This window comes from Carassius carassius, chromosome 16, assembly GCF_963082965.1.
Source record: "Carassius carassius chromosome 16, fCarCar2.1, whole genome shotgun sequence".
Lineage (NCBI taxonomy): Eukaryota > Metazoa > Chordata > Actinopteri > Cypriniformes > Cyprinidae > Carassius > Carassius carassius.
In genome coordinates, this window is record NC_081770.1 from 25,502,523 (window position 1) to 25,513,444 (window position 10,922).

Here is a 10,922-nt window from a genome sequence, read left to right on the forward strand (position 1 = left end):
TCCTGATGTTGTTCTATAACTTGAGTCTGTTGTCGATCAGTATTGAGTTGTTGTGATCGTTCTGGAGATCTTCTTTTTCCACCAACAATAACTTTTACTAGTCGTAAAACAAAAGAGTGATTTAGTCAGATTCAGTATTTAATAAAGGTTCTACTATTATTTCTTAAGTTTTACATAGTCACATAAATGGCAAAATACAACAAAATTGTCAAAATTAAAATGTTTTACACTAGAAAAGTTTTTTTTTACACTGTAATTTTTTTATAGATGGCCAAAAATAACTCACCAATCAGTATAATGAGCAGAAGTCCATTCATCAGGGCAGATATGATGATAATAATCTGACATTGTGTTTGATTCTGATCAATAAACTCTGGCACTGTCTGACTGTGACACTCAGTTAGTTGATCTGATTCTGTAAGAAAGTGCCCAAAGTTTGTTAAAGTAACAGTTGTTGCACTGATGGTACAAATGTTGATTCTGTAAACTTGAAAACTGTGATAATATATGATAACTAATGTATGGATATAATTATGTTTCTAAAAAAATGGAATCAGTAAGTGACAAATGTATAAGTAGTGATTAACAATTTATTGATCTCTTCAAGATTAAATGAACTCACCGTTGAAGTATATTCTGGTGCTGTTGCTGAGTTTTGGAGGTATGCGTGTGTTCATACAGTAATAAACTCCTAATTCATCTACAGTCACATTATTAATAACCAGACGATGTTTAAACTGCACTGAATATTTCTTTCTGAATGATTTATAGAAGTAATAAGGTGATGTTGTGGTTGATTGTAGAATGACTGTTGGAGGATCTGCTGTTTTCAGTAAAATCCAATAAACCTCATTTTCATCAAGATCACAGTTTATGGTCACATTTGATCCCGGATCAGTTAATAGATCTGACACTGCATACTGACAACAGATTAATACATCTGTAAGATAATAATAATTAAAAAAAAATAATACATAAGCAAACTTGATTAAGAATACCTGCTAAAATGTATATGACATAAATATATGACAAAGCAGATGCAAACATACATATAACAAATATAAACTCACAGAGCTGAAGCTGAAGGATCTTCATGTTGCTGTGAATAAAACAGATAAATATAATGAAACCTTTCTCACTCAGCAACTCTACAGCAGCTCTGAAGCAAAGACAGAAAGAAAAAAAACTCCCACATTGGTCAGTATAGTTTGCTCTGACCACACTGTACACACTTTTTTAACACCTAATGCCCCGCCACGATCATCACTTCATTTATCAATGTAAGCACGTTCATTTTCTGTTTTATACTGTGGCATGGTGGAGGGAACACACAAAAGCAAACTCCAGTGCAAAGCCCCGGAGGGTGGATTTTACAGTTTTTCTGAATTGCTAAAACACTAAATCCCATTGTTAAAACTAAACTGGCAACTGCCAAAACTCTTTTATCAAATCAATCACACTGTTGTCAAAATCTTAAACACTATTCATCTGTTTAGGACACAATTTGCGAATCTGAATCGCCCATTTACCAAAACTCTAAACACATTCTCAAACACAGAACACAACTTTGCAGTGTCATACACTTGTAACCAGAATTGTGCACACAGGCTACAGAAGTTAAACACAACTAACACACTGTTCTCATCCTTTACACACTACCACTCAAAATTGAAAACACATGTGTCCAATCAGTGCACTCAATTAGAAAACAGTATTTAAGCCTAGTCAAATGCAAATGGCATGAGTTGATCCAACAATGGAGCAGAACAGAGGAAGAGGTGGAAGAGGAAGAGGAAGAGGAGTCTGAGTCAGAGGTGGTGGGCGAGGACAAAGACCAAGCAGATCAATAATTTCAAGTGACATTCGAGCAACTGTCATAGATCATGTTCTGGTGCATGGCATGACTATGAGGGAGGCAGGGCAACGTGTGCAACCAAACCTAAGCAGGTTCTCAGTGGCTTCTATAATCCGGACCTTCAGAGAAGAAAACTGGTAAAGTATACTTGTCTCAGAAAGGGGACAATGACACATAACTTTTCCGTGGTACTGTGTTTTGAAAACATTTACTGAATAAAATGTGTGTGTATGTGTATACTTCTAACTAAATGGAGTTCTTTTTACAGAATTGAAAGACGGCCTCATGAGGGTGGAAGGACACGCATGTTCTCACAACACCAGGAGACACTTATTGTGGATATGGTCCGTCAGAACAATGCAATTCGACTGCATGAAACACAGCAGCGGATTGTAGAAGACAACGTACATTTCGAGGGAATAAATAGTGTGAGTCTGTCAACAATTGATCGTGTCCTGCTACGCAACAATATAAGGATGAAACAAGTTTATCGGGTACCTTTGGGCGAAACAGTGAAAGAGCTACGATGTCAATATGTGCAAGTAAGTAAACTCAGTACTAGAAAGTACTGTGTAGTTTGGGAAGCAGCACATGTATACATCTTACGGTGTCATTTATGGAACTAAATGTAGTTTTCACTGTGTACAGAGAATCTTTGAGCTTGACTCAATGGCTATGCCTCATGAATACATTTTCATGGATGAAGCTGGATTCAATCTAGCCAAAAGGAGAAGAGGTCGCAACGTGATAGGTCAACGTGCCATTATTGAACAGCCTGGCCAGCGTGGTGGAAATGTAACCATCTGTGCTGCCATCAGCAGCTATGGGGTTCTCAACAGTCATGTTACTGTTGGGTCATACAACACCGAACTGCTGCTAACATTCCTGGATGGTCTACGGGGTGCTCTGCTCGAGCAGAGGGAGTGCGAGCAGGCGGAGCGTCCCATGTATGTTGTCATTTGGGACAATGTGAGCTTTCACCGTGGTCCGAGAATACGCGACTGGTTTAAAATTGAGCAGCATTTTATTAATGTCTTTCTTCCACCATACTCTCCCTTCTTAAACCCTATCGAGGAGTTTTTCTCCGCATGGAGATGGAAAGTGTATGACCATAACCCTTACACACAGGAGAACCTAATTCAAGCAATGACTGGAGCATGTGGCGACATCAGCGTGGAATCTTGCCAGGGCTGGATTCGGCATGCTGAAGCATTCTTTCCCCGTTGCCTTGCAAGGGAGAACATAGCATGTGACGTGGATGAAGTCCTGTGGCCTCACCCAGCAGAGAGGCGTGATCCTGAGGCAGAATGAATGCTGTAAACATGTCTTTTTTTTTTTTTTTTTTCTTTTTTTTTCTTTACATAACTTTTGTTTCTCTTTTTTGCTGCAGTTTTTTTTTTAAAAGCTTTATTTTATTTCTTTGTTTAAATCTGAGTACAAGAAAAAAATTATTCCTGCTATCCCACGGTGTTTTGCATTTATTTATGTAGTGTGTTATGGTTGCTAAGTTGTTTGCACATTAGCTGGTTTTGTGTGGTTTTTGACTGTAGTGAGTGATTTTGATTAAAGTTAAAATGGTTTTGGGTCAAATGTTTGGTTTTGCAAGCGGAGTCAGAGGTTTTGTGAATGTAGCTTGAAAATTGGGTTTTGTGTTCACAGTTTAGAGAAAAGGAGAGCAGGTTTCAAGAAATGTGTCTTAGCAATTCAGAAAAACTGTATTATAAAGTGCAGGGATACAGGGGTGATGGCGGTGATTTAGCATGCACAGGTGCTCTCACTCGAGTCCAGCTGTGGGTCAATCCGTGGAGTGCTCATGGCAGTGTCTTCAGGTCACACGCTGCTTTCTGGAATGAATAGGAGAGAGCAGTATCAGTGGGGTTGCTCGTGGAGAGGCTTTTCACCCTTTTCCTGAGTGCACGCTGTTTATATGGAGCCCGGCTGATGAGAGGCAGGTGCGGGTGATCAGCCCGTGATGAACATCGAGCCGGTGCTCCTCATGAATTGCCGGGGCAACGCTGATGTGAAACCGGGATGCTCGTCACAATACCAATTGTTTTTCAATCATATTTGATTGTTTAAATGTACTAACCTGTATTTAAAAAATAATCCCTCCTTAATAATGAAAAAATAAAGGATTTAAGAGGGGTCTCATAGCAGAATTGGCCTGATTGTGGCCTCAAGCCGGCGTTACAGTGTTATTATTATAGATATGGTAACTAAAAAAACAAAATCTAATAAAAAACTTTAAATAAAATTTATATAAAAGCAAAAACCTATTTCAGCTAGTTTCTATCTTCATTCAGTTTAACTTTTAATATGACTGCGTTTTAATGACCAAGCTCACGGGTGTTAATCAGACTATCGGTCGCATGTTACGCAGCCTTGCATTTCACAACCCTGCGTCGTGGTCAGAACAACTTCCCTGAGCCGAATATGCTCATAATTCGCTTCCGTCCTCTGCCACCAGTCTTTCCCCCTTTCAAGCGAGTCTTGGATATCAACCATTCCTTGTTCTCATCTAAGGACTCAGAATCCAATGTTCTGTCGGCTCAGGTGTTTATACAGCGATGTAAGCACACGTGGAGGAGAGTCAGATCCACACTTTGCCATTCTAGAAGCTGTCGCGTCCATCCTGTATTTCAGGTCTCTTGCGTTAAGCCTGTTATCCGCGTCCCACCCCGTTCTCCCTCCCCCACCGTGCATATTGAGGGATCCCCTGTCTACAGGGTTGGTAGGTTATTAGACGTCCGCCGCCGGGGTTGGGGTCAACAGTACTTAGGGGACTGGGAGGGTTATGGCCCAGAGGAGAGAAGTTGGATCCCCTCCCGGGACATCCTGGACCGTTCGATCATTGATGATTTCCTCCACTCCCGCCAGGCTTTCCTCTCGGGAGCGCCAGGAGATGCTCGTTGAGGAGGGGGCACTGTCATGATCCTGACTCTTTTCTTCTCCCTCCCTTTTTTTCACACAGATTCATTCACTCTCCCTCTCCCTTTTCGCACACACCTTTTCCTCTGCTCTATTAATCTCCTTCAGCTACTCCTCATTTGCCTTATTCTTTGCGCTTGGCCTAGATTAGCTCTCCTACTTCTTTCCTTCTCCTTCCCACCTTCCTTGCCAGATTATTCCACTATTCACGCTAACACCTAATGTCTTTCTCCCCTGTTGTGTCCTAGTCTGAATCCTGTCTGGTTGGGGATTGCTACTTTGCTGGTTGTCTATTCTGCATTTACCCTTGTGTCTTTCTGTGCCCAGCGCGCCTACCTCTCCAGGCTCCCAGTGCCCGTGTCCCTATACGGTGTGGTCTAGAGTGAAGTGAGAGTACCGAAGTATTGCCGCTGCTCATCTACGGATTCGTCTGTTTTCCCCTTCTGTGCAGCTGCGGAGCTGTCCACCGAACTGATATCACCTGGGCGGTCGACATCTTTTGGCTTCTCTATTTTGAACAAGTGAACGTTTTGGTTCCAGTTTTTTCCCTATAGGAGGTTTTTCTGTTTCTCTTTGAACTCTCTGACAAGCTCCTGTGTTTTTTATTAAAGACTGTCTGCTCCGCAAATTTCTCTCTCTGGTCCTCTTTCCTTGCAACAGGGGTAGAATGTTTTTTGTTGTTCTTTGGTGTATTGTTCTGTAAAGTACATTAAAGAATAGAAAATGTGCAAATGTATACACATGTTCATAATGTGAAAAGTTCCTTGAGGGGGAGAACCACAAGCAACACATCTTATTACTGATTTTTGTTTTTTGTAGTATTGTTTTGAATTTATCTCACCAGTGTGTAAGACTATGCTGTAGTGTGTGTGTGTTTGAGGGCTTGTGTGTGATGTCTGAGGGAAAAGTTCAGTTTTTCAGCAAGAGTGAATGGTTTTGAGTGTAGAGCTTCATTTTGACCGGAAAATAGGTTGTTTGGGGAATTGGGTGAGAAGTTATGGATTTGTGTTCACTGTTTTGAGAATATGAGGTATAGTATCAAGAAATGTATTTGAGCAATCGAGAAAAACTGTAAAATAGGAAAAAAGGAAATGTTAAGAGATTGAAATTAATAAAATGTAATTGCCCTATACTGTATGTTAATGTTTTTGAAATTTAAAAAAAAAGGAACAGCTGAAATGAAATCCTCTGCTGCCCTCTGCAGGTCATTTATGTTCATAATTAGTTCAGAAAGAAGTTACAAATCATCTCACATGTACTCATGATGACAGGTTGTTAAGTTAGAGAGAAGCTGTTTGAGACCTAAACATCCTTTCAATGCTATTAATATAATTTCATTTGTCCTTTGAAATACAGATTACATGAATAAATCATGTTTTTAAATAAACTAGAATCGTGAGCCACACGCGGTGTCACTGTTTTCTTTCTCCACTCACCAAGAACAAGTTCAGAAAAGTCAAGCCAGACTGATAAACACTTCATACACAGATCAGGAGTGAATATTTAACAACAGTTTTGACAGCTGCAGTTTATTAATTGTTGGACATTCAAAGCATTACAAACTTGTGTGAAATGGGCTTTACATTTAGTGAAACACTAAATGTGTAGATATACTGTAGACAAAACAGACAAACTGCTGTTTCTATTTGAGTTTCTAACTGTGTGAACTGAGATACATAAAGGTAGTGGAGAAACACTGCACTCGGTTCAAGGTTAAACCTCCAGTCTAGACAAAGGTGACAGAAACTGTTTATCATTGGCTGTTAAATGCCCAAGTGACCAACCAGTGGAAAAAAAAAATGGTTTCGGCTTGAGCTTCAGTTATACCACAGTCTGTGTAGTTACACTGTGTAGATTTCTGCTAAATACAAAAACTATATAACAAATAAATATTGATATATAAGAATATCCTGAAATTCAGGGACAAGATACAAGTTCCAAATAAACAAAAAACAACTTTTTGTTTGCAACACCAGCATCAGGCTCCGTTCATGCGTTCATTAAGGGTTTCTTCACCGGGGTTGAGGATGTGACCTACTTAAGTTCATATACATATATTAACTTAAACTCTGTTCATATATATTAACTTGAACGCTGTTCGTATATATTAACTTGAACGCTGTTCGTATATATTAACTTGAACGCTGTTCGTATATATTAACTTAAACTCTGTTCGTATATATTAAATTAAACTCTGTTCATATATATGTTCATAAATATTAACTTAAACTCTGTTCATATATATTAACTTAAACTCTGTTCATATATATTTACTTAAACTCTGTTCATATATATTTACTTAAACTCTTTTCATATTTATTAACTTAAAATCTGTTCATATATATTTACTTAAACTCTGCTCATATATATTTACTTAAACGCTGTTCATATATATTTACTTAAACGCTGTTCATATATATTAACTTAAACTCTGTTCATATATATGTTCATATATATTTACTTAAACGCTGTTCATATAAATTAACTTAAACTCTGTTCATATATATGTTCATATATATTTACTTAAACTCTGTTCATATATATTTACTTAAACACTGTTCATATATATTAATTAAACTCTGTTCATATATATGTTCATATATATTTACTTAAACTCTGTTCATATTTATTAACTTAAATGCTGTTCTGTCAAAAGATACAAGTACACAGCATCGGTTAAATGTAACAGTATTCAAAATAAAATACATAAACAAACAGTCATGAATGTGTCATTTTTATCTCTGACCACTGAAATAAATATTTTCTTGGCATTTCACATGAAATCTTACTCTTTTTTTATTTTATTTTTTTATTTAATGTCTGATCATTTTCCTTTTACTAAATCACAATCTAGCAGGTTTTTACAGAAATCTCACCCATAGAAATGAACGACTCAATAACATTATACCAGAAACTCATGCCAGGACAAATTCTGCTTCAAACAAATCAAGAAATACACATCAACACGGCAAGATTAACTGAGGTTTAGTAATGTAAGGACCATTTACTAAAAAACATAATTAAACATAAAATAATTTAGCCAAGACTTTAAAATGTGCCCATATGGAAACTGACTTTACATTACAATTGGTACAGTTTGTCTGGTTCTTATGGTTGATATATAACTTTTGTTTGCAGATCAGCATCATGAATGTACTCTTCCAACCGTTCTGTTTTTCCAACAGCAGAAACTAAGAAAGAAACAGAGAACTTAGATTAGAAATTTACTAACAGGTATCATACATCATTTTTGCCTCCAATGGTAAAAAAAACCCATAAAGTTTGGGTCAAAAGTTTGCATCCCCCTTTATATATATATATATATATGTTTATATATATATGAAGATTATTCAGATCTTATAATAATGGAGATTATTATATATATGAAGATTACTCAGATTATTCAGTCATTGTTGGAAAGGGTTCGAATACACAAAAATGCTGGAAAATCAAATAATTTGTGGTACCTGAAATATTTTTCTGAAGAAAAGCACGCAGTTTAACAGTTTTGAGATGAACAAGGGACTCATTAACAATTATCCCCCAAAACATATATATATTTTAAACGGCTCAGGCAACAACACAGTATTAAGAATCAAGTGTACCGTATATAAACTTCTGAACGGTGTCAATTTTATTAAAAAAAAAAACTGTTTAACTATTCTTTTCTCTTTTGGACTATATGTAAAGATCTTTTATGTGAAATATTTTATTCAGGTCAATACAAAATAAATGATGAGATCCATTTTGTATGATCGCTCTTATTTTGGTAAAATAATTAACATTTTGCAGATTCTGAAAGGGGGATGTAAACTTTTAACCTCAACTGTTTTAAGTATGGAGACAAAATTTATAAAATAATTAAATAAATAAACAACCAAATAAAAGCTTCACCTTAAGAGATTTATAGCATTATATTTGTATTTTTATTTTTTATTTTAAATTTGATACTATTTAGAACAATAAGAATAATAACTCACCGATCAGCAGAATGAGCAGAAGTCCGTTCATCAGAGCAGATATGATGATGATAATCTGATATTGTGTTTGATTCTGATTAATAAACTCATAAACTGTCTGATTGTGACACTCAGTTAGTTGAGCTGATTCTGTAAAGAAAGAGTTCAGTCTGTTACTGTCAGTCTCTTACCGAAGCACATTCATCTCTGGAACGAGAGAGAACTATGACGATGTGTATAAAAAAATAATAAATAACAAATAATGAAAAGTATATAATCACAATAATTAAGTAGTAAATGAACTCACCGTTGAAGTATATTCTGGTGCTGTTGCTGAGTTTTGGAGGTGTTTCTGTGTTCATACAGTAATAAACTCCTAATTCATCAGCAGTCACATTATTAATAACCAGACCATGTTTAAACTGCACTGAATATTTCTTTCTGAATGATTTATTAGGGTAAAAAGGTGGTGTTGGTGTTGAGAAAGACTGTAGAATGACTGTTGGAGGATCTGCTGCTTTCAGTAAAATCCAATAAACATCATTTTCATCAAGATCACAGTTTATGATCACATTCGATCCCACATCAGTTAATAGATCTGACACTGCATACTGACAACAGATAAATACATCTATAAAAAAAAACATAAAACATAAACATGATTAAGCCTACCTGCTTTAAAACTGTGAACCTATATAATTCATGATAAAGCACAAGTAAATCCACATATCATAAACTCACAGAGCTGAAGCTGAAGGATCTTCATGTTTGTTGCAGTGAATAAAACAGATAAAAATAATCAAGCCTTTTGTTCCTCCACACAACTCTGAAAATGAAGTATGCTACTGCTCTAAAGCAAAGACAAGAAGAAAAGAAAAAGAAAAAAACGTATCCCACATCAAACTCAGGTTTGCTCTGACCACGATGTACACACTTTTCTTCGACACCTAATGGCCAACACCAACTTGGTTAATGAGTAAATTTTAATTTGCTAAACTTAACAACCAAAACTAGCAACTCATTCCCATTTTATCCCCCACCCTTTTTGAAAATTACTTTAATCAATCAATTTGGTCTATTTGAACATGGAGAATTCAGAAAGCCTTTAATGAGACCGCTGGCTGTTAAGTGAACTGCAGCTCTTGTTCACACTGGTACACATGTAAATAATGAATCGTTATAAAACACCTTGCTATGATCTTGTCCTGATGTAGCCTCAGGCTGGCATTGATGACTAAAAGTTGGGTCTTGTGTAGCAATGAAAGCACAGCTGTCTTTTCCTAAAGAACATTTAAAAAAGTATACCACACATGTATTAAGTGATGTATTTTCCCATCATAATCCATTCATTTTTGAATGGTTAATACTGTTTTAGATTTTGTATATTAAAAGATTAAAATATTGTATAAAACACCACACATTTGAAGTTTAATCCAAAATATTAAAGTATAAACAAATATATATCATTTTAGAGTGTAGAGAGACTTTCATTTCTGCAAAGTTCAGAATAAACCCTCAAACATGATCATTTTTCTTTGGTTTATGGCTATTAGTTTATGACTGAGATTAGGAGTGTCATGGTGCATGAGTGGGTAGCTCTGATGGAAAGTCCCTGGTTCGAGTCCCGGGCAAGATTTCCTCCATGGACCAAAGAACTGAAGACACTAAAAGTACTGACTCTTTGGACTGGATTGGGACAGAAAAATATGGGAGTTACCGGTTTGAATCACATAAATCCTTCACATAATCTTAGAGAGTTTACTATGGTAATGTACGTGACAATGTTAATGTGTTTGGTGAATAGTTCTGCGGCAGAACAAGTACAGAGACTAGCTATTGTCAATACATCACAACATGTCAGAAATACTGCTGCTGAATTTGAATGTTGAGCAGCAACCTCATTGGCTGCTGATGTGAAAAGAAACCAGTTGTGCAATGTGAATAATCATGACTTTATATCAGACTGCAATATAATACTGAATCAAACTGAAGATTGATGATGGAAGCAGTTAATGTCTGAAGCAAGTGTTGTGTTCATAGATGAGAGATGATACTGGACTAACCTATAGATGTTAATGATTCAGTTATTTCTTCTCATATAACACATTACATTTTCCCAGTGTTTATGAAATAGTAATTATTGTTATAGATTACAGATAGACCTTTAACCTTTACAGCCT